This window comes from Oncorhynchus nerka, unplaced genomic scaffold (genome assembly GCF_034236695.1).
Source record: "Oncorhynchus nerka isolate Pitt River unplaced genomic scaffold, Oner_Uvic_2.0 unplaced_scaffold_761, whole genome shotgun sequence".
Taxonomy (NCBI): domain Eukaryota; kingdom Metazoa; phylum Chordata; class Actinopteri; order Salmoniformes; family Salmonidae; genus Oncorhynchus; species Oncorhynchus nerka.
The window spans coordinates 246,288-271,592 of NW_027040453.1; the positions used below are offsets into that span (position 1 = coordinate 246,288).

Consider the following 25,305-nt stretch of genomic DNA (forward strand, 5'->3'; position numbering starts at 1 on the left):
TTGTTGTATCCTCTGTTATTGGTAATGGTGAGAGGTTAGCATGTTTTGTTGTAGCCTCTGTTATTGGTAATGGTGAGAGGTTAGCATGTTTTGTTGTTGCCTCTGTAACTTTCTCACTCATTATTATTCATGATTCTTTCATGATTTTTCTTAATCATGACATCATCAGGATTAATGTATTATTGTTTAGAAACATGTTATCTACTCTCTTAGACAGAAAAGTTACTCCACTCATCATCCACCATTTTATTATTGGGCAAAACACAACCAAAAACACAACCAAAACAAACTGCAAATGCAACCAACGAGTTTACGACAAAAAACTACATTTTTGACTATTTTAATACACTATGAGTGAATTGTTCAGAATACTTAAGACTTCTTCAAATGGGGAGACTGGAAACATAAAGTGCTTTCATTTTTAATAGTGAAACACATATGTATTAAAATACCCTCAAATAAAAGGTGACATTATAAACTGTTACCTCATATGAAACATTTGATCTCAAATCCAAAATGTTGGAGTATAGAGACACATTTAAAATGTTAGCTTCACTGTCAAAATAGATATGGTGTAGACTGTATACTCAATACAATCTAAATCTGATACCTCACTGTCTAAATAGATATGGTGTGGACTGTATACTCAATACAATCTAAATCTGATTCCTCACGGTCTGTCTTCTGACTGATACTGATTTTTAAACTGGTCTGGTCAGTCTACTATAATATTTGTTAATATGCATCTTTCTATCTACAAGCAATACTTGGAAAATGTGTCATTTCTAGGCCTCTCTGGTCTGAGGCTAAACCCAACACGTTATTTGTGCACAGGTTACAGTGTAAGCAGAGAAAGCTAAGCGAAATATTTTAATACATCCTGTCTGTCATTGTATTTCTTCTGTGTTTCAGACTCACTGTCTGTAAACTCACAGACACATCCTGTGAAGTGTTGGCCTCAGTTCTCAGTTCAAACCCCTCACATCTGAGAGAGCTGGATCTGAGTAACAATGACCTGAATGATTCAGGAGTGAAGCTGCTCTCTGATGGACTGGAGAATCCCCACTGTAAACTGGAGACTCTGAGGTCAGTATTCCTGTAGTTGGTCAACAAGTGATAACTGTTCACCAGATCCACATGTGTTTACCAGACACACATAGTCCACACCATATGTGTTTGGACAGTGAAGCTTACAGTTTTAAATGTGGTGCTTTGCTAAATCTGATTCCTCACTGTCTGTCTTCTGACTGATACTGCTTTTTAAACTGGTCTGGTCAGTCTACTATAATATTTGTACTATACATGTTTCTATCTGCAGGCAATACTTTGATCATTTGTTATTTTTTATGATGATACACTATTTTATGAATAGATATGGAAGGTTTCAGGACACTGATATATCTGAATATATTGAAAAAATATACTGCCACTATTTTCACCACCAAAGAATAGCAGTGTGATTTAATATGATTTGACTCTTTGCAGGCTGTCAGGCTGTCTAGTCACAGAGGAAGGCTGTGCTTCTCTGGTCTCAGCTCTGAGGTCAAACCCCTCACACCTGAGAGAGCTGGACCTGAGTAACAATGACCTGAAGGATTCAGGAGTGAAGCTGCTCTCTGATGGACTGGGGAATCCCCACTGTAAACTGGAGACTCTGAGGTCAGTATTATCAGATATGAAAGCACTTTATGTATGTAGTTCTCCCATTTGAAAAGTCGTAATTATTCGGTTATATTCACTTATAGTGTATTAAAGTAGTCATACGTTTAGTATTTGGTCCCATATTCCATGTCTGCAGTGATTACATCAAGCTTGTGATTCTACTAACTTGTTGAATTAATTTGCAGTTTGTCTTGGTTGTGTTTTAGATGTTTTTCCTAATAGAAACTGAATGGTGAATAATGTCCTGTCATTTTGGAGTCACTTCACTTGTATTGTCAGTAAGAATAGAAGATGTTTCTGAACACTTCTACATTCATGTGGATGCTACCAAGATTATGAATAATCATGAATGAATCAGGAATGAATCTTGAATGATGATGAATGAGAAAGTTACAGAGGAACAAAGATCAGACCCCCTCTGTTATTGGTAATGGTGAGAGGTTAGCATGTTTTGTTGTATCCTCTGTTATTGGTAATGGTGAGAGGTTAGCATGTTTTGTTGTATCCTCTGTTATTGGTAATGGTGAGAGGTTAGCATGTTTTGTTGTAGTCTCTGTTATTGGTAATGGTGAGAGGTTAGCATGTTTTGTTGTAGTCTCTGTTATTGGTAATGGTGAGAGGTTAGTATGTTTTGTTGTAGTCTCTGTTATTGGTAATGGTGAGAGGTTAGCATGTTTTGGACAATGACCCCAAGCATACGTCCAAAGTTGTAGTAAAATGGCTTAAGGACAACAAAGTCAAGGTATTGGAGTGGCCATCACAAAGCCCTGACCTCAATCCTACAGAAAATTTGAGGGCAGAACTGAAAAAGCATGTGTGAGCAAGGAGACCTACAAACTTGACTCAGTTACACCAGCTCTGTCAGGAGGAATGGGCCAAAATTCACCCAACTTATTGTGGGAAGCTTGTGGAAGGCTACCTGAAACATTTGACCCAAGTTAAAGGCAATGCTACCAAATACTAATTGAGTGTATGTAAACTTCTGACCCACTGGGAATGTGATGAAAGAAATAAAAGTTAAAAAAATAATTTTCTACTATTATTCTGACATTTCACATTCTTAAAATAAAGTGGTGATCCTAACTGACCTAAAACAGGAATTTTAACTAGGATTAAATGTCTGAATTGTAAAAATTGAGTTTAAAAAGTATTTGGCTAAGGTGTGTTGTAAAGCCGACGTCAACTGTATGTATTAAAATATCCTCAAATAAAAGGTGACATTATAAACTGTCACCTCATATGAAACATTTGATCTGAAATCCAAAATGTTGGAGTATAGAGACACATTTAAAATGTTAGCTTCACTGTCTAAATAGATATGGTGTGGACTGTATACTCAATACAATCTGAATCTGATACCTCACTGTCTAAATAGATATGGTGTGGACTGTTTACTCAATACAATCTAAATCTGATACCTCACTGTCTAAATAGATATGGTGTGGACTGTATACTCAATACAATCTAAATCTGATACCTCACTGTCTAAATAGATATGGTGTGGACTGTATATCAATACAATCATCTGATACCTCACTGTCTGTCTTCTGACTGATACTGATTTTAAACTGGTCTGGTCAGTCTACTCACATATTTGTTAATATGCATCTTTCTATCTACAAGCAATACTTGGAAAATGTGTCATTTCTAGGCCTCTCTGGTCTGAGGCTAAACCCAACACGTTATTTGTGCACAGGTTACAGTGTAAGCAGAGAAAGCTAAGAAATATTTTAATACATCCTGTCTGTCATTGTATTTCTTCTGTGTTTCAGACTCACTGGCTGTAAACTCACAGACACATCCTGTGAAGTGTTGGCCTCAGTTCTGTTTCAAACCCCTCACACCTGAGAGAGCTGGATCTGAGTAACAATGACCTGAAGGATTCAGGATGAAGCTGCTCTCTGATGGACTGGGAATGGACTGTAAACTGGAGACTCTGAGGTCAGTATTCTGTAGTTGGTCAACAAGTGATAACTGTTCACCAGATCCACATGTGTTTACCAGACACACATAGTCCACACCATATGTGTTTGAGGTCAGTATAATATATATTGTGGACTGTATACTCAATACAATCTAAATCTGATACCTCACTGTCTAAATAGATATGGTGTGGACTGTATACTCAATACAATCTAAATCTGATACCTCACTGTCTAAATAGATATGGTGTGGACTGTATACTCAATACAATCTAAATCTGATACCTCACTGTCTGTCTTTTGACTGATACTGCTTTTAAACTGGTCTGGTCAGTCTACTATAATATTTGTACTATACATGTTTCTATCTGCAGGCAATACTTTGATCATTTGTCATTTTTAATGATACATTAATTTATGAATAGATATGGAAGGTTTCAGGACACTGATGTACCTGCACATTTAGAAACAAATATACTGCCACTATTTTCACCACCAAAGAATATCAGTGTGGTTTTAATATGATTTGACTCTTTGCAGGCTGTCACGCTGTCTAGTCACAGAGGAAGGCTGTGCTTCTCTGGTCTCAGCTCTGAGGTCAAACCCCTCACACCTGAGAGAGCTGGACCTGAGCTACAATCACCCAGGAGACTCAGGAGTCAGACTGCTCTCTGCTGGACTGGAGGATCCACACTGCAGACTGGAGAAACTCAAGTATGTAGAGGGTTTATGTCAATGTTCATATCAGACATGTTTGACTTATCAGGCTAGTTAAGACAAACATTCTGACCACCACTTGGATAAAGTTATATGATGACTGTGTGTGTGTGTGTGTGTGTGTGTGTGTGTGTGTGTGTGTGTGTGTGTGTGTGTGTGTGTGTGTGTGTGTGTGAGTTCAGGTGTATCCCTCAATGACTGTCTGTTCTTCTGCTTACCGCTACAGTGTGGAACATGGTGGAGAGTACACAATGAAACCTGGGCTTACAAAATGTGAGTGTTGACTGAATGTTACTAAGAATAAGTCTTAATTCAAGTTAAGTCAAAGTCAAAGACCACCATCATTACTTACTTGGTCATATTAAATATCAGCTGTAGTTCTACAGAAGCAGAAATCAGGGACACCAAAGTTTACAAAGAGTTGCTTTGACTGTGTGTGTGTGTGTGTGTGTGTGTGTAATTAATGGGAATAAGTGTGTTTTATATTACCATACAGTATAACATATGATCATTCAACAAGTCTCAAGTTACCTTAACTTCTCCTTTTGATACCTAGAAACATCTACATTAAATGAATTAGTGAAAAGTGAGTTAACATTCTAATGTGAATGATGATGATTTCTAATATTGTGTCTGGTTTCATCCATCAGATGTCTGTGATCTCACACTGGACCTAAACACAGTAAACAGACTCCTCTCTCTGTCTGAGGGGAACAGAAAGGTGACATGTAGGAGAGAGGAGCAGCCGTATCCTGATCACCCAGAGAGATTTGAGGACTGTGAACAGGTGCTGTGTAGAGAGGGTCTGACTGGGCGCTGTTACTGGGAGGTAGAGTGGAGTGGGAGAAGGGCTGATATAGGAGTGACATATAAAGGAATCAGCAGGAGAGGAGGGGTTAAGGACTGTTATCTTGGATGGAATGACAAGTCCTGGAGTCTGAACTGCTCTGACAACAGTTACATTGCCTGGCACAATAATAATCCCACTACCATAGACGTCCCCTCCTCCAGCCCCCACAGAGTAGGAGTGTATCTGGACTGGCCAGCCGGCACTCTGTCCTTCTATAGAGCCTCCTCTGACATACTGACCCACCTGATCACATTCATTTCCACATTCACTGAGCCCATCTATCCAGGGATTCATATTTGGTATGATGGCGACTCAGTGTCTCTGTGTCAAACACAACATGATGTTTCACTCTAATCAGGGTCATGTTCAGTATGACACACTGGAGCAACAATGTAGAATATCTCTCTAGTGTGTTAACCTCTCTATCCAGGGTCTTTGGTATGAATATCTCTCTAGTGTGTAAACCTCTCTATCCAGGGTGTTTGGTATGAATATCTCTCTAGTGTGTTAACCTCTCTATCCAGGGTGTTTGGTATGAATATCTCTCTAGTGTGTAAACCTCTCTATCCAGGGTGTTTGGTATGAATATCTCTCTAGTGTGTTCCTCTTCAGTGAATATCCCTAGTGTGTAAACACATCCAGGGTCTTTGTATGAATATTCTAATCTATCCAGGGTGTTTGTGTTTATTTAACCTCTATCCAGGGTGTTTTTGAATACTAGTGACAATCAGGGTGTTAAGAACAATATCTCTCTATTTTATCCAATGACTTAAACCTTCTATCCAGGGTGTTTGGTATGAATATCTCTCTAGTGTGTAAACCCTCTATCCAGGGTATGACTCTTCAGACATGATGATTCAATCTATTCTTTGGTGCCTTTATTTAACCAAGTCAGTTAAGAACCTTATTTTACAGATGATGCTGGGCCAAACCCTCCCCTAACCCAGACGATGCTGGGCCAATTGTGTTGCCTTTCCCGATCGTTATTGTATCTGTTGAGATACAGCCTGGGAACGAACCAGGGTCTGTAGTGACACCTCTAACTCTGAGATGCTGTGCCTTAGACCGCTGCACCACTCAGGAGCACTTGGGTGTGTTACCTTGGACTTTACCAGTCATTTACTGATGTAATGGAACACTGATGTAATGGAATACTGATGTAATGGAACACTGATGTAATGGAATACTGATGTAATGGAACACTAAGTGGTCTGAAGGGGATGCTATGCTACATCTGTATGTTAAACCCTTTACTGGGAAGTTGAGTCTGAGTCTCATTAGTGGTCTGAAGGGGATGAGATGCCAACATATTTATCTCTCATACGTCCCACTTAGTCACTCACCCACACACGTAGTGTGTTCTTTCTGGCTTTGAACTTGTCATAATTGTAGTCTATGAAACCTGTCCAGAGTAATTACGACATATTTATCTCTCATACATCCCACTTATACTCGGCCCACTTACTCACCCACACACATAGAGGTTGGAGACTTGGAGCACAGTGTCGACCACAGGCCCTGGAGCAGTGTAGCGCCCTGCTCAACCACACTGTCATTGGTGTGTGTGTGGTGCAGGTAAGACATCTTTCTACTGATAATTAATATTCCTCATCACTGTCTCTATTCCCCTGTGGCTCAGTTGGTAGAGCAAGGGGTTAGCAACATCAGGGTTGTGGGTTTGACTCCCACAGGGGACAAGTACTAAAATGTATCACTAACTACTGTGAGTCGTGCTGGATAAGAGCTTATGATGAATGACTGAAATATATCATGTATTTACTTCCTTTTTATTTCCATGGTAACAGAATGTATCTCTCTTGATGTAGCCATAGTTTTCTTTATTTCCATGGTAACAGAATGTATCTCTCTTGATGTAGCCATTGTATTTTTGTTTTTTGTTTTTTCCATGGTAACAGAATGTACAGTTGGAATCTGAAGTTTACATACACTTAGGTTGGAGTCATTAAAACTTGTTTTTCAACCACTCCACAAATTTCTTGTTACCAAACTATAGTTTTGGCAAGTCGGTTAGGACATTTACTTTGTGCATGAAACACTTAATTTTTCCAACAATTGTTTACTGACAGATTATTTCACTTATAATTCACTGTATGACAATTCCAGTGGGTCAGAAGTTTACATACACTAAGTTGACTGTGCCTTTAAACAGCTTGGAAAATTCCAGAAAATTATGTCATGGCTTTAGAAGCTTCTGATATGCTAGATGACATCATTTGAGTCAATTGGAGGTGTACCTGTGGATGTATTTCAAGGCCTACCTTCAAACTCAGTGCCTCTTTGCTTGACATCATGGGAAAATCAATAGAAATCAGCCAAGACCTCAGAAAAAAAAATGGAGACCTCCACCAGTCTGGTTCATCCTTGGGAACAATTTCCAAACACCTGAAGATACCAAGTTCATCTGTTCAAGCAATAGTACGGAAGTATAAACACCATGGGACCATGCAGCCGTCATACCGCTCAGGAAGGAGACACTTTCTGCCTCCTAGAGATGAACGTACTTTGTTGCGAAAAGTGCAAATCAATCCCAGAACAACAGCAAAGGACCTTGTGAAGATTCTGGAGGAAACCGGTACAAAAGTATCTATATCCACAGTAAAATTAGTCCTATATCGACATAACCTGAAAGGCCTCTCAGCAAGGAAAAAGCTACTGCTCCAAAACCTCCATAAAAAAGCCAGACTACGGTTTGCAACTGCACATGGGGACAAAGATCGTACTTTTGGAGAAATGTCCTCTGGCCTGATGAAACAAAAATAGAACTGTTTGGCCATAACGACCATCGTTATGTTTGGAGGAAAAACTGGGAAGCTTGCAAGCCGAAGAACACCACCCCAACCATGAAGCACGGGAGTGGCAGCATCATGCTGTGGGGGTGCTTTGCTGCAGGAGGGACTGGTGCACCTCACAAAATAGATTGCATCATGAGAATGGAAATGTTGTGGATATATTGAAGCAAGATCTCAAGAATTCAGTCAGGAACTTAAAGCTTGGTCGCAAATGGGTCTTCCAAATGGACAATGACCCCAAGCATACTTCCAAAGTTGATGGAAAATGGCTTAAGGACAACAATGTCAAGGTATTGGAGTTGCCATCACAAAGCCCTGACCTCAATCCTATAGAAAATTGTGTGCAGAACTGAAAAAGCGTGTGGAATGGGCCAAAATTCACCCAACTTATTGTGGGAAGCTTGTGGAAGGCTACCTGAAACATTTGACCCAAGTTAAACAGTGTAAAGGCAATGCTACCAAATACTAATTGAGTGTATCTAAACTTCTGACCCACTGGGAATGTGATGAAAGAAATAATATCTGAATAAAATTGTAAAAAAAAAACTGAGTTCAAATGTATTTGGCTAAGGTGTACTCTAACCCAGGGTCTTTAACTATACCCCCTCTAACCCAGGGTCTAACTATACCCCCTCTAACCCAGGGTCTTTAACTATACCCCCTCTAACCCAGGGTCTTTAACTATACCCCCTCTAACCCAGGGTCTAACTATACCCCCTCTAACCCAGGGTCTTTAACTATACCCCCTCTAACCCAGGGTCTTTAACTATATCCCCTCTAACCCAGGGTCTTTAACTATACCCCATCTAACCCAGGGTCTTTAACTATACCCCCTCTAACCCAGGGTCTTATGGGGGGAAGGAGAGGTTCCAGAGAGCCATAGCTGAAGAAACAGGTAGCAGGTTAGGTGCTGCTCTAGTGAATGATTGGCTAGCAGAGCAGGATGCGCACACTCTGCATAAACCTGTGCGACAACAATTTCCTGGAAATATAGTTTTTTCTACTCACCCCTTGTCCCAGTTTCAGGCGGATCTATGTGTCATGCAGGCCCTTGCAGATAAAAATGATGGTAATCGCTACATGCTAACAGTTATAGACATTTTCTCTAAAATAGCATTTGTAAGGGTCTTAAAAAATAAGAGTGGGGCAGAGGTGACCCTGGCCTTTGTCTCTATCTTGGAGGAAGGAGAAACCCAAGAAAGTGCGGACTGATGGCGATAAATACGTTTTTAATAATACTTTTCAGAAACTCATGAAGAAGCACAACATCGGACATTTTGATACTGGCTTAGAGTTGAAATCTTCAGTGGTTGAACAGGACTTTAACAGAACAGCTTTAACAGGACTTTAACAGAACGGCTTTAACAGGACTTTAACAGAACAGCTTTAACAGGATTTTAAAGGAGAGGATGTGGAAATACTTTACAGTTCACAACACCCATACAGATGTGGATATAGTTATAGATTCAGTAAAGGGTTATAACTACACCCATAGAGATGTGGATATAGTTATAGATTCAGTAAAGGGTTATAACTACACCCATAGAGATGTGGATATAGTTATAGATTCAGTAAAGGGTTATAACTACACCCATAGAGATGTGGATATAGTTATAGATTCAGTAAAGGGTTATAACTACACCCATAGATATGTGGATATAGTTATAGATTCAGTAAAGGGTTATAACTACACCCATAGATATGTGGATATAGTTATAGATTCAGTAAAGGGTTATAACTACACCCATAGATATGTGGATATAGTTATAGATTCAGTAAAGGGTTATAACTACACCCATAGATATGTGTATATAGTTATGGATTCAGTAAAGGGTTATAACTACACCCATAGATAAGTGTATATAGTTATAGATTCAGTAAAGGGTTATAACTACACCCATAGATAAGTGTATATAGTTATATATTCAGTAAAGGGTTATAACTACACCCATAGATATGTGTTTATAGTTATAGATTCAGTAAAGGGTTATAACTACAACCATATATATACATAAAAAAGAGACCTCTGGTATAAGGAGTAGACCAGCCCTTAAAAAGAGACCTCTGGGTATAAGGAGTAGACCAGCCCTTAATAAGAGACCTCTGGGTATAAGGAGTAGGCTTTACCCTTAATAAGAGACCTCTGGGTATAAGGAGTAGGCCTGCCCTTAATAAGAGACCTCTGGGTATAAGGAGTAGGCTTTACCCTTAATAAGAGACCTCTGGGTATAAGGAGTAGGCCAGGCCTTAAAAAGAGACCTCTGGGTATAAGGAGTAGGCCTGCCCTTAAAAAGAGACCTCTGGGTATAAGGAGTAGGCCAGCCCTTAAAAAGAGACCTCTGGGTATAAGGAGTAGGCCAGCCCTTATAAAGAGACCTCTGGGTATAAGGAGTAGGCCAGCCCTTAAAAAGAGACCTCTGGGTATAAGGAGTAGGCCAGCCCTTATAAAGAGACCTCTGGGTATAAGGAGTAGACCAGCCCTTAATAAGAGACATCTGGGTATAAGGAGTAGGCTTTACCCTTAAAAAGAGACCTCTGGGTATAAGGAGTAGGCCAGCCCTTATAAAGAGACCTCTGGGTATAAGGAGTAGACTTACCCTTATAAAGAGACCTCTGGGTATAAGGAGTAGGCCAGCCCTTAATAAGAGACCTCTGGGTATAAGGAGTAGGCCTGCCCTTAATAAGAGACCTCTGGGTATAAGGAGTAGACTTACCCTTATAAAGAGACCTCTGGGTATAAGGAGTAGGCCAGCCCTTAATAAGAGACCTCTGGGTATAAGGAGTAGGCCTGCCCTTAATAAGAGACCTCTGGGTATAAGGAGTAGGCCTGCCCTTAATAAGAGACCTCTGGGTATAAGGAGTAGGCCTGCCCTTAATAAGAGACCTCTGGGTATAAGGAGTAGGCCTGCCCTTAATAAGAGACCTCTGGGTATAAGGAGTAGGCCTGCCCTTAATAAGAGACCTCTGGGTATAAGGAGTAGGCCTGCCCTTAATAAGAGACCTCTGGGTATAAGGAGTAGGCCTGCCCTTAATAAGAGACCTCTGGGTATAAGGAGTAGGCCTGCCCTTAATAAGAGACCTCTGGGTATAAGGAGTAGACTTACCCTTAATAAGAGACCTCTGGGTATAAGGAGTAGGCCAGCCCTTAATAAGAGACCTCTGGGTAGAAGGAGTAGACCAGCCCTTAAAAAGAGACCTCTGGGTATAAGGAGTAGGCCTGCCCTTATAAAGAGACCTCTGGGTATAAGGAGTAGGCCAGCCCTTAATAACAGACCTCTGGGTATAAGGAGTAGGCCAGCCCTTATAAAGAGACCTCTGGGTATAAGGAGTAGGCTTTACCCTTAATAAGAGACCTCTGGGTATAAGGAGTAGGCTTTACCCTTAATAAGAGACCTCTGGGTATAAGGAGTAGGCTTTACCCTTAATAAGAGACCTCTGGGTATAAGGAGTAGGCTTTACCCTTAAAAAGAGACCTCTGGGTATAAGGAGTAGGCTTTACCCTTAATAAGAGACCTCTGGGTATAAGGAGTAGGCTTTACCCTTAATAACAGACCTCTGGGTATAAGGAGTAGGCTTTACCCTTAATAAGAGACCTCTGGGTATAAGGAGTAGGCCAGCCCTTATAAAGAGACCTCTGGGTATAAGGAGTAGGCCAGCCCTTATAAAGAGACCTCTGGGTATAAGGAGTAGGCCAGCCCTTAAAAAGAGACCTCTGGGTATAAGGAGTAGGCCAGCCCTTATAAAGAGACCTCTGGGTATAAGGAGTAGGCCAGCCCTTATAAAGAGACCTCTGGGTATAAGGAGTAGGCCAGCCCTTATAAAGAGACCTCTGGGTATAAGGAGTAGGCCAGCCCTTATAAAGAGACCTCTGGGTATAAGGAGTAGGCTTTACCCTTAATAAGAGACCTCTGGGTATAAGGAGTAGACCAGCCCTTAATAAGAGACCTCTGGGTATAAGGAGTAGGCTTTACCCTTAATAAGAGACCTCTGGGTATAAGGAGTAGACCAGCCCTTAAAAAGAGACCTCTGGGTATAAGGAGTAGGCCCCCCTTAATAAGAGACCTCTGGGTATAAGGAGTAGGCCAGCCCTTAATAAGAGACCTCTGGGTATAAGGACTAGCCCCCCCCTTATAAAGAGACCTCTGGGTATAAGGAGTAGGCCAGCCCTTAATAAGAGACCTCTGGGTATAAGGAGTAGGCCAGCCCTTATAAAGAGACCTCTGGGTATAAGGAGTAGGCCAGCCCTTAATAAGAGACCTCTGGGTATAAGGAGTAGCCCCCCCCTTAATAAGAGACCTCTGGGTATAAGGAGTAGCCCCCCCCTTAATAACAGACCTCTGGGTATAAGGAGTAGGCCCCCCTTAATAAGAGACCTCTGGGTATAAGGAGTAGCCCCCCCCTTAATAACAGACCTCTGGGTATAAGGAGTAGGCCAGCCCTTAATAACAGACCTCTGGGTATAAGGAGTAGGCCAGCCCTTATAAAGAGACCTCTGGGTATAAGGAGTAGGCCAGCCCTTAATAACAGACCTCTGGGTATAAGGAGTAGGCCAGACCTTAATAAGAGACCTCTGGGTATAAGGAGTAGGCCAGACCTTAATAAGAGACCTCTGGGTATAAGGAGTAGGCCAGCCCTTAATAAGAGACCTCTGGGTATAAGGAGTAGGCTTTACCCTTAATAAGAGACCTCTGGGTATAAGGAGTAGGCCAGCCCTTAAAAAGAGACCTCTGGGTATAAGGAGTAGTGATAGAGGAATTCTGAATTCCTTTATGTTTAATTGCCAAATCCAATTAAATTCACACTCATTTCTAATTCATGATAAGTTGTAAGTTTATCATTTGTATGAATTAGCGCGAGACCAGTCTTAAAAACAAGTTCAGCATTTATTCTTGATGAGTACTGACCCAAAATACAAAGAACATTACATTTTAAATCTAAAGAAGACATAAAATGACGTCATCAGTTACACCCTCTCTCTGATTCTCACAAGAACCCATTGTTTTAGGAATGGAACATTTCCCCAGGCATTTCTTATCTGTCTGAAAAGCCACAGCATCCCTCCCTAACCTTCCCAGTAGACACAGACACAATTCATTTCTGCTTACATTTTCAGTAACAGTACAATTAAGAACCCATACTTTTCAAATCATAACATAAGTATTAGCATGAATGGTTCTAATCATTAATGTATACATAATTGATTATCTAAACTATATTTTCCTCTATCAATCCTCCCTTTGATCAAATATTATACATTCAATTCTACATAAACGAACTTAATTAACCTTTTTATAGAGGTTTATCAGATTATCATATGAATAGACAAATAATCAACAAATCAATTATAAATGTTTATCCAACTCTCCACATTTCATTAATCAATTCTAACCTTAACTCCAACTGTTTTTAAACCTGCATCAGAATCATAACTCCTCTTTCAGGATTTTTTTTCTTTTTACAATCTTTATTAAAAAACAGTTTAATCATTGAAACAAATTACAATCCAATTCCCCTTCATCTCAACACTATTCTCATCAAACATAAATTCCCCACAAATGACAGATCCGGATTCGTCCACTTCCTCTGTAGACATGCCTTCAGTCCTCCATGGGTCAGAACCTGGAATCTGGAATCTGTAGTGTCATTGATCTCTCCAGAGTCCTGGAAACAATAACTTTCATACATACACGCAATCAACCACGTACGTACAAGACTAACACAGTCACACCGGTTAAAGTGGCCCATAACAGCACATTTTTCCATAAATACTGTCTACCCAATTTAGTTCAGAGAAGTATCCACCCCAGAGTTTCTGCCAACCTGTGAGCCAGGGTGGTCAAAACAGCTGAGGCTTCGGGCACTGTTTCGTCCGGAGCCGTGCCACCTGGGATGTAAGACACGGTCCTGATTACCACGCCCACTTTCTCCTTTTATCTAATGCAATTCTATTCTGTCAGGTCTTCCAGCTGATTGCTTCAGTCTGTTCTACAAACCCTTTAATCGCATCTCTGGAATAATTGATAAAGCGCTGTTGATTACAATAAATATAATTAATCCAGTCTACATTCTTATTGAGAGTAGACCACCAAAAAATACTTGACTCTAATCCTGCTAGTATCTGATTTCTTGCCTTGAACTCATCCGGCACCTCTCTCGTGGAACCCCAATGTTATTAATATATACTCTGTCGTCAAAAGACCCAGATGGAGCATCTCTTTTCTCTCGTTTGGCTAACTTCATGTCTTGTTGTTGTATGAGTGTAAAATGCATTCCTAACCAGTCCAATCAGTCAAACTCATTCCCCCGCACAACCACCAGATGGCGACACTGGCCCATTTTACAACTGTCATTATCTGGCATTCCTGCTTTCATGAACAGCTTTACCATTCATGCCATTCCCTTAGGGGAATTAATTCCGTTCAGTGGGATAGGGATAGTTGTTAACTGGGGTTTAGCGTTTGCACAGACATAACATTCTTCTTTAGCCACTGATCTGGCCGTATATTGAATCCATTCCAACCATAAGTTGGACTCCCCAAACCCAGTCTCCACCTCTATAACTTAACTGGTCGAAGCCCACATACTATAACCGAGGTCCTGAGTATTGACCGCCTTAATGTTAGTTCGCACCTTTATACAATACTTCCTTTGCTCGGGAACACAGTCCAAAACGCCAACCCTTACTATACTCCACCTGGTCCCAAATTGAGTGTATGGGTTTACGTAGCCATCCCTTTCAGTGTGAGCTATGACCTGGCTCCACGACTTACACAGTGATTTACACAAATACTTCCCATAGAGTCCCATGGTTCTAGACTGCCAAGGGGTGAATGACCCCAATTGGTCTACACAAAATTCTACTGAGAGATCCTTGCCCAATTCCACCCTCACTTCCTTACTATTTTGTTTCAGTGACCTTCTGAGAATCTTAGGTAACATCCCATTTCCCTCATCTAGCACATGAGTCAAATTATCCTCTTTGGCACTTTCCGGGGGACCATGGTGAACCAGGAATATGGCCCCCACAATAAAACAGCTCAGGACGGTCAGTGCACACGTGAAGCCCCACCCTCTCCCCGAGAACATATCAACAGCCAGAGGCCAAGCCATCACTTCACTTCTATGAACGCTCACAGCTGGGGAAAGGTCAGGTATAGGGAATCTTCAGAAGGAGTTTGACCCCCGTTCCATATGGGTCACGGTTCCTCTCCAACTCCTGCGAACGTCCGACAGTGCTGTGTGACTCACCCTCTTACAATGTGTGATATGCACCCAGGTAGCTCTTTCGGCTATTCTCACAGCGAAGGCAGTCACCAGTAGTACTTGGAATGGTCCCTCCCACCGAGGCTGCTTCCACTTTTTTTTCTCTTTAGCGATTGGACCCAGATCCAGTCTCCTGGTTGAATCTCGTGTGCCACCTCCCTCTGTAGTTCTCCTGCTGGGCATAAAACTTTTGACATACGTGTTTGATTAATGAACAACCTCCTCATGTGTTCCACCATACTGCTTTCTATTTCTACATTTGCTTCCTCCAATCGCCCTAATTGGGGCATTCTATAGGGTCTACCAAAAACCTTCTCAAATGGAGATAGCCCCTCCCTATCAGGGGTTATTCTAATAGTCATTAACACTATGGGCAGGCATTTTACCCAGTTCATTCCAGTACTTAGGTGTGTTTTCCTTAATCAACCTTTTACCGATCGATTCATGTTCTCAATAAGGCCAGCGCTTTGGGGGTGATAAGAACAACGTTTCTTCATATTTATATCCAATTTCTGACCTATATGATCAATTACTTGATTAGAAAAATGGGAACCATTGTCGCTATAAATAGTTTCTTATTCGTCAAACCAATTAACAATTTTTTTTTTTTTATTAGTTAATTATCCCGTAGGTCACATCCTATTCTAGAACACTATTTACCCATCCCCCCTTTGTTACCTGGCTCTGCCCAGGTAACAACCTTGCCTTATTCTTATACAATGACTTAGATAAGATTTAGTGAATTATCCTTATGTCTGAAATTCCATTTAGGAGTGTCCCTTTCATTTTTTCTCACATGTAACTCTATCTACCCCAACTCTCAGATGTCCTATATTCTGTCTGCCTAAATGTTACATGTCTCACTGTTTGGCTCCATCCAAACCCATGGACCCTCTTTTAGAGAAAAAAAAAACATGTCTAATCCAAATAATCCTAACAATAATCCTAACTCCTCATAGACCTATACATTTAAAAAAAATCTAATAAATTAACCATATTAAAAATCCTTCCTACACTAACAAGCCCTCTCCTTGGGGACCCTCAGTATTCTATCTGACCATAACATGGATTTAATGTGTTGCAAAGTGTGGAATAAAACTTTGGTCCTGTAAAACAGAGTAAAGCAGAACAAAGCATTCTTATAACCCATCTGGTCCTCTCAGCTATTCTTATCCAGCACCAGGTGGGCACCATGCCACCCTTCACGACAGGGAGAACAAACATACATGGGTCATCCTCAGTCAGTCTTATCCTTCCCTCAAGGCATGCTTCACCTCAGCCTCTCCAACTGGAGCATCAAGCAAAGGCATCATGCCTGAAGCCTTCAACACATCTGTAACAGACTTCTAATAACACGGTATGATGCAAGCAGCACATGACATCAATAACAAATAATACAAGAATTAGGGTCAGAAATCCAGTAACCATCATATCAGTGTACTTACCAAACCAGGCCAAGAGAACAGACTCCTCCACCCCCGTGGACCTCGTCTTAGCAGATAGTGCATCAAGCACGCCTTAGATATCATCTGGACTGGTATTATTAGGAATATACGTGCAACATTGTTTACCGAACATCTTGCAAACGTCCCCCTGACTGGCAAGAAGCATATCCAAGGCAAATCTATTCTGTCTGGAAACCCCAAATGTGGCCCCAAGCTGTTCAGACATACTAGTGAGTGCATCACGGGAGTAATTCACAAACCGCTGTTGATTATAGTAGATATAATTAATCCATGCAGTCTGTCTAGCATCCACCATGGCTGGACCCATAGTAGGTAGTAAGTGCCAGAGTCCATCATTCCTACCCAAGGCCTGAAACTCATGAGGAACCCCCACTGGCACACCCAACAGGTTAATGTTTATGTCAACTACATTCTGTCCATGAGCACTACATCTATGTCTCCCATGGGATGGAATGTTTTCAGGTCCCCTGGATACAGAACCCAACAGCTGTTCAGCAGTAACATCAACAATGGTCAGTGGAATTATCAAACTGGTCAGAGCACACATACCTTGCCATTCTCCTCTAAGAATGGGTCTCAGCACTCTTGGCTCCACTCATCCACCTCACATCAGCCTGTAACTGGCCAAGTGGAATTAATGGTTATGTTACTACTGCAATCAGCTTCAGGCAATCCCCCATAATCAATGCCATTACCTGTACCCGTGATGCACTCTTAATTGCCCCCATATGCCTCAACACCCCAAATGGCCCGATGAGGAGGTACTGCAGGAAACACAAGGCTCAAAGAGGAACAGAGGGTTGAATTGGGCTTAACCTGGTAAAAACTTCTCAGAATACACAACCACCCCTCTGTTTCTCCCACAGCAAATGGGTGTGTAGCCAGAACAGGTCTAGCATGACTACAAATAATGCAGTCCTTTCTTCTACAACCACAAATTGTCCCTACCATCAAAACCAGTCTCAATGCCTAATTGATCAATAGCCGAATAGTCTCTAACATTAATTACCTGAATGGTATTTTTAACACAGTGGTGGTAGAGGAGTGTGTCCGGTTACCTCTGGTCTTGGCAGTACCTTAATAGAAAACACACCCATCATGTCTGTCCTCGTCCTTTGTAGTCCGAGGGTGTGAGTGCCTGCATCAGAGAGCTTAATATTTTTTGATGGTTAGTAGGATTTCATCACCTTTACAAAGTTCAACAGTAATCCCAGGTTTCCCCCATATCATGGAAAACCTATCCACCTTTGTGGGATTCCCTATGCCATAAGGATATCCTCTTCTCCAGTCCCAGAACTGTCCCAAATTGGTTATCATGTAATCCCCATACGGACACCCTCCCCCATTACACAGGTAATGTCCCCCATCTTTTGACACTCCTGTACACGGGTGTTAAAATCAAACAAAAATACCTCAATTTCTTCCCTGCCCTGTTGGCTCAAAATATGTTATCTTCCCCTATTTATTCTCAATGATGAACATGACTTTCTCTCTGTTACAATACAGACTTCCTAATAGCCCATTCAAAAAAAAACCTCACAGCTAATGTTATAAGACAGAATCCTGAACCACTTTCTCATTTGCGGTTCAAACAGTAATTCTAAACCCTCAACCAAAACTGCTTCATTTCTAACGAATTTACCTTAACACTAGTAACTCAATATGACCCCATTCATTGTACAAATGACTCTCCCCTGGGGCTGATCAGACCCCAGAAGCCAGTCATGACAAGGTCAAAAGGTCATACCATATTAGACATAAAGATCCCTTTATCCTTACAATAGAAATAGTCACTTGTATGATTCAAACCCATAAAAAAACATCTCATAAGGTTCCATATGTGAGCCTGCCTCTTTAAAATACCCTTACACTAAACAAACAGTTCTAACAGTTGTTCCATGTGTATAATTTGCAGGTCGTTTAAAGCTTATCTCTCCCCAAAGTTATAATCCCAGGAGGCCTCTAAAGTGAGCCACCACACCCCTAACTATCATTCCCTAATGCTATTTCGAATCAGAAACTCAATAAGTGAACTATAACTAAAACCTAATGATAATTCCCCTTTGACTCAAATCATTAATCATAAGTTTTGAACATTGTCTACGGATATGTTTACTTAAATGACCATGCTACCTTTAGATACAATTAACCCGATAACATTATTATCCAATGCATTACTTTTTCTCTCTGCCGCAAATGTCGTACATTTCTCAGTGTAAGAAATCCGTAATTTAATCCCCGATATTTAATAAATATGCATTTGCATTCCCTCATGGCTCTTTTAATTGATTTACTTATGGGTAACTTTCATCCGTTCCGGAACAAAGAGTTCTACCTAAACCCGCCAGAACACACTGTTCAACTAAGTTAAATCAAACCCAAAAATTGACTATAACCAATAAACAAATAAACAAAACACTTTTATCTCAACTTCTGAAAGGTTACTCGAAGCCTCGATACACACTAATAGCCATTACAGTTTGCTCCGTTATTTCCAGTCTCTGGTGACAAAAGTGTCGCGCTAGTGACGTCATTATCAAGCGCTCAACCTGCCAATTCGCAGCGACTTCAAATGGATTGTAAATAATTCTTGTTCGATTAACCAACCCTAATTTATCACATCTGTTCTAATCCTGAATTATAATTTACCACCCCAACCAGCATTTCTAAATTCGCCAATTTTATAAAAGCTTTTCGATGGGCATAAATCACAATGGTCTCTTTGTTATCATTTAGAATCCATTTTGCTCTAAATACCTGTCTCGTCTTTGACTTAGTATTTTAATTACAACTCTATTCCCAATACGTTATCCACTTGTCTAATTACAAACTCAGACCAGCATTAGTGAGTGTACGCCTTTAAAATGCCTTGTCTTTGGGAACAGGGAAATCCCCTTAACCCAAACGTTTACTACAAAAACAAAACCTAATAATTATGATAATTCCTTCACATCGTTTGTTTTAAATCTCTTGATGTATCATGTAACTTATTTTTCTCTCTTTGAATTGTCGTCCCACAATATTTTTTCCCCACTGACATACACTCAAACCACTGTGATTACCGTGCACTGTCCCTTTAAGATAAGACTCTTCATTTGTTCCCCGCAATGAGAACGGAAATCAGATCATTTTTAGAATACGTTACTTTTTGTTCAAATTCACTGTTGTTACCTTAACCAAAAATCAATAATCAGAAAAACAATCACAACTTCTTGCGATTAAACTATTCTTACCTAATTTATAGTCCAAAGCGTTGCACTATATAGCCCCATTGAGTGTCTAGCAATTCCGTTACTTGGCTATAGACACAAATCTGCCCGCCTTTGTAAAATATATATTCCCTATTCAGATTGAGTTCAGTTTTAAATTCTAATCATCAGAGTAAACCCAACCGAACTTATCAATTTACTATACCCTAACGTTAAACGTACCATGTTTTTGTGTTAAACTTCTCATGTCAATTGATTCATAATTAGCCGTAACGTCCAGGCAGGCTGGAACTGCATCGTATCTCCCCGTTATCCCCTCCATTCAACTCCAGGTAACTCTCTCTCTTCTATGTTACATCTATTTAATTACGACTCCCATCTCAATACATTATTCCACCAGATCATTTTGGGCGAAATAGCGTTTTACATAGAAATTGTCTCGCCATTATTTTTAATGACTTCTTTTGTCAATTCTATCTAGAACACATAATATCCGTTCAGTTATATCTTTTGCAAACACTGGCGACCGTATTTTTCAGGCAAAACATGCAAATAGGTCAATTACGATCTAAAATCAATTTTAGTTAAACGGGAACCGAACCGTGGATTACCGTTGGTGAGACTGCCGCGCTCACCACTATCCTACCAGCACAATGGAATTTGACTGAGACTCTCCGGAAATATACCCATTTTCACAGTTAATTGTATTTGTTACTCCGACATCTAGACAACAGAAAATAGCCCAAATTTAAACGCCCAACGTTTTCTCTCAGTTTAGGATTCTCATTAATCTCGCTCCCTTCGTATCTGTTTTAGAAGGGATTCTAACTTTTCGACCTCTAGGCGTCCGTCAAAACCATACCTTTTTTCCATTTAGGACAGAAATCTACATTCCTTCTATCTTTTTGTTTCATATAACGGTAATCTAATCATGATTTAAGTTTACCTCTTTTATGGAAATCTTACCAATAGCATTGACTTTTGAAACAAACATTAGGTCTAACCTTAACAACTATAAGCCCAGGGTTTGTAATGCCCTAGTTAAAATCTTATTTTCCGGTTGCGTCAGTAAAGAACTCTAATAATCGTTATCTCACGCCACTAATTGTTATATTTCCCTCTCGCATTAGATTTAAGTTACCCTCTCCCCCTTATTCGGCTAAACAATCCTTCCTTTTTTTGTCGTAATCTCTCATGATTAAGTTTAGCTCTTTTATGGAAATCTTACCAATAGCTTTGACTTTTGAATCAGATTTTTAGGTCTAACCTAACAACTATAAGCCCAGGGTTTGTAAGGCCCTAGTTAAAATCTTACTTTCCGGTTGTGTCGGTAAAGAACTCTAATAATCGTTATCTCACGCCACTATTTGTTAAACATCCCTCTCGCCTGGAACTGTCATGTCTAAAGAATGGCTTTTATCTCATTTCTTTAGATTTAAGTTTCCCTCTCCTCCTCATTTGGATATTTTCCGTAGTATTAGTTGAATCGGGACGGTGCCACTATTCACATGACCAATCCAGTTATTTTGCGCTTGCGGTCTCTCTACGCCCAGTATTTGTACAAGATCCCGTCCTATCTCCCAATACCTATTTAATATCCCTTCTTAATCTCGGGCTGGTGTGCCACTCATGACTAAGTTTTAGTTTATTTACGGTAGTGCACATTACCACAGGTTATTTTCGAACCTGCTTCCGTCTATATCGGTTCTACAAAACCCATTGTATGATGATCATACACCCTTGTGGGGATAGCAAAGTTCTCACTATTGATGAATTCTCACAACATCAATTAAAAAAAACTCAATTCCCCCAAAATCAAGAATAAAAAATACTGACCTTATCGCCGACTGGGAAAGCAATGTTCGTTGTATCTAGTCACTCTCTCTGTCCTCTGTGGCAATACGCAGGCCTGTTTCAATTTTAACCTCAATTCAGAGGTCAGGTCTTTAGTAAAACGAGTCAAACTCGTCCGTGCACGATTTTCCAGCTTACTACCTCCAGGCACAGAGAGAGATGTTTAGATTCAGTTCGAAGGACCAAATTGATAGAGGAATTCTGAATTCCTTTATGTTTAATTGCCAAATCCAATTAAATTCACACTCATTTCTAATTCATGATAAGTTGTAAGTTTATCATTTGTATGAATTAGCGCGAGACAAGTCTTAAAAACAAATTCAGCATTTATTCTTGATGAGTACTGACCCAAAATACAAAGAACATTACATTTTAAATCTAAAGAAGACATAAAATGACGTCATCAGTTACACCCTCTCTCTGATTCTCACAAGAACCCATTGTTTTAGGAATGGAACATTTCCCCAGGCATTTCTTATCTGTCTGAAAAGCCACAGCATCCCTCCCTAACCTTCCCAGTAGACACAGACACAATTCATTTCTGCTTACATTTTCAGTAACAGTACAATTAAGAACCCATACTTTTCAAATCATAACATAAGTATTAGCATGAATGGTTCTAATCATTAATGTATACATAATTGATTATCTAAACTATATTTTCAAGTAGCCCCCCCTTAATAAGAGACCTCTGGGTATAAGGAGTAGGCCCGCCCTTATAAAGAGACCTCTGGGTATAAGGAGTAGGCCAGCCTTTATAAAGAGACCTCTGGGTATAAGGAGTAGGCCAGCCCTTAATAAGAGACCTCTGGGTATAAGGAGTAGGCCTGCCCTTAATAACAGACCTCTGGGTATAAGGAGTAGGCTTTACCCTTAATAAGAGACCTCTGGGTATAAGGAGTAGGCCAGCCCTTAATAAGAGACCTCTGGGTATAAGGAGTAGGCTTTACCCTTAATAAGAGACCTCTGGATATAAGGAGTAGACTTACCCTTAATAACAGACCTCTGGGTATAAGGAGCAGACTTTACCCTTAATAACAGACCTCTGGATATAAGGAGTAGACTTTACCCTTAATAACAGACCTCTGGGTATAAGGAGTAGACCAGCCCTTAATAACAGACCTCTGGGTATAAGGAGTAGACTTTACCCTTAATAACAGACCTCTGGGTATAAGGAGCAGACTTTACCCTTAATAACAGACCTCTGGATATAAGGAGTAGACTTTACCCTTAATAACAGACCTCTGGATATAAGGAGCAGACTTTACCCTTAATAACAGACCTCTGGGTATAAGGAGTAGACTTTACCCTTAATAACAGACCTCTGGATATAAGGAGTAGACTTTACCCTTAATAACAGACCTCTGGATATAAGGAGCAGACTTTACCCTTAATAACAGACCTCTGGGTATAAGGAGTAGACTTTACCCTTAATAACAGACCTCTGGGTATAAGGAGCAGACTTTACCCTTAATAACAGACCTCTGGATATAAGGAGTAGACTTTACCCTTAATAACAGACCTCTGGGTATAAGGAGTAGACCAGCCCTTAATAACAGACCTCTGGGTATAAGGAGTAGACTTTACCCTTAATAACAGACCTCTGGGTATAAGGAGTAGACCAGCCCTTATAAAGAGACCTCTGGGTATAAGGAGTAGGCCAGGCCTTATAAAGAGACCTCTGGATATAAGGAGTAGACTTACCCTTAATAAGAGACCTCTGGGTATAAGGAGTAGGCCAGCCCTTAATAAGAGACCTCTGGGTATAAGGAGTAGACCTGCCCTTAATAACAGACCTCTGGGTATAAGGAGTAGACTTTACCCTTAATAACAGACCTCTGGGTATAAGGAGTAGACCAGCCCTTAATAACAGACCTCTGGGTATAAGGAGTAGACCAGCCCTTAATAACAGACCTCTGGGTATAAGGAGTAGACTTTACCCTTAATAACAGACCTCTGGGTATAAGGAGTAGGCCCGCCCTTATAAAGAGACCTCTGGGTATAAGGAGTAGACTTACCCTTATAAAGAGACCTCTGGGTATAAGGAGTAGGCCAGCCCTTAATAAGAGACCTCTGGGTATAAGGAGTAGACTTACCCTTATAAAGAGACCTCTGGGTATAAGGAGTAGACTTACCCTTATAAAGAGACCTCTGGGTATAAGGAGTAGGCCAGCCCTTAATAAGAGACCTCTGGGTATAAGGAGTAGGCCAGGCCTTATAAAGAGACCTCTGGGTATAAGGAGTAGGCTTTACCCTCAGGTAACCTCAGGCTGGAAATGTGTTTCTGTACACCTTTAGCTTGTACAGTTAGTAGGATTGTTTTTACTCTGATTCAGTCTAGGAAGTGACTGCCTGAAGACAAGTCTTAGTGGATTATTATTATTAAAATATTAAGGATTAGTGATCAAAACATGAATAAACAAGAGCTACAAACGTCTCATGAGCCTCTTGATCAGAAAACGATTTAGTGGAGTTTGGGCTTGTGATGAACTACCTATTGAGAAATGGAAGGAGAGACCGGCCATGTTTACTGTCAATACCCATCCTGAACACATGTCTGGTGATGAACTACCTATTGAGAAATGGAAGGAGAGACCGGCCATGTTTACTGTCAATACCCATCCTGAACACATGTCTGGTGATGAACTACCTATTGAGAAATGGAAGGAAAGACCGGCCATGTTTATTGTCTATACCCATCCTGAACACATGTCTGGTGATGAACTACCTATTGAGAAATGGAAGGAGAGACCGGCCATGTTTACTGTCTATATCCATCCTGAACACATGTCTGGTGATGAACTACCTATTGAGAAATGGAAGGAGAGACCGGCCATGTTTACTGTCTATATCCATCCTGAACACATGCCTGGTGATGAACTACCTATTGAGAAATGGAAGGAGAGACCGGCCATGTTTATTGTCAATACCCATCCTGAACACATGTCTGGTGATGAACTACCTATTGAGAAATGGAAGGAGCGACCGGCCATGTTTATTGTCTATACCCATCCTGAACACATGTCTGGTGATGAACTACCTATTGAGAAATGGAAGGAGAGACCGGCCATGTTTATTGTCTATACCCATCCTGAACACATGTCTGGTGATGAACTACCTATTGAGAAATGGAAGGAGAGACCGGCCATGTTTATTGTCTATACCCATCCTGAACACATGTCTGGTGATGAACTACCTATTGAGAAATGGAAGGAGCGACCGGCCATGTTTATTGTCTATACCCATCCTGAACACATGTCTGGTGATGAACTACCTATTGAGAAATGGAAGGAGCGACCGGCCATGTTTATTGTCTATACCCATCCTGAACACATGTCTGGTGATGAACTACCTATTGAGAAATGGAAGGAGAGACCGGCCATGTTTACTGTCTATACCCTTCCTGAACACATGCCTGGTGATGAACTACCTATTGAGAAATGGAAGGAGAGACCGGCCATGTTTATTGTCTATACCCATCCTGAACACATGTCTGGTGATGAACTACCTATTGAGAAATGGAAGGAGCGACCGGCCATGTTTATTGTCTAT

General features: G+C 40.7%; 3 long non-coding RNA genes across 3 annotated transcripts; 2 read left to right on the plus strand and 1 right to left on the minus strand.

Moving 5' to 3' along the window:
• The first annotated feature begins 684 nt into the window (after positions 1-684).
• On the plus strand, positions 685-3,486 carry LOC135571115 (uncharacterized). Its single transcript, XR_010463647.1, has 3 exons — positions 685-1,086; positions 1,486-1,659; positions 3,435-3,486. It is a non-coding gene; the product is annotated as an uncharacterized LOC135571115 (long non-coding RNA).
• Positions 3,487-4,128: 642 nt separating this feature from the next.
• LOC135571114 (uncharacterized) lies at positions 4,129-5,746 on the plus strand. Its single transcript, XR_010463646.1, has 3 exons — positions 4,129-4,298; positions 4,528-4,574; positions 4,952-5,746. It is a non-coding gene; the product is annotated as an uncharacterized LOC135571114 (long non-coding RNA).
• A 7,079-nt stretch (positions 5,747-12,825) lies between these two features.
• Positions 12,826-20,580, minus strand: LOC135571116 (uncharacterized). The gene is made up of 2 exons (XR_010463648.1): positions 20,122-20,580; positions 12,826-15,411 (listed from the first exon to the last, which is right to left on the minus strand). It is a non-coding gene; the product is annotated as an uncharacterized LOC135571116 (long non-coding RNA).
• Positions 20,581-25,305: the final 4,725 nt, after the last annotated feature.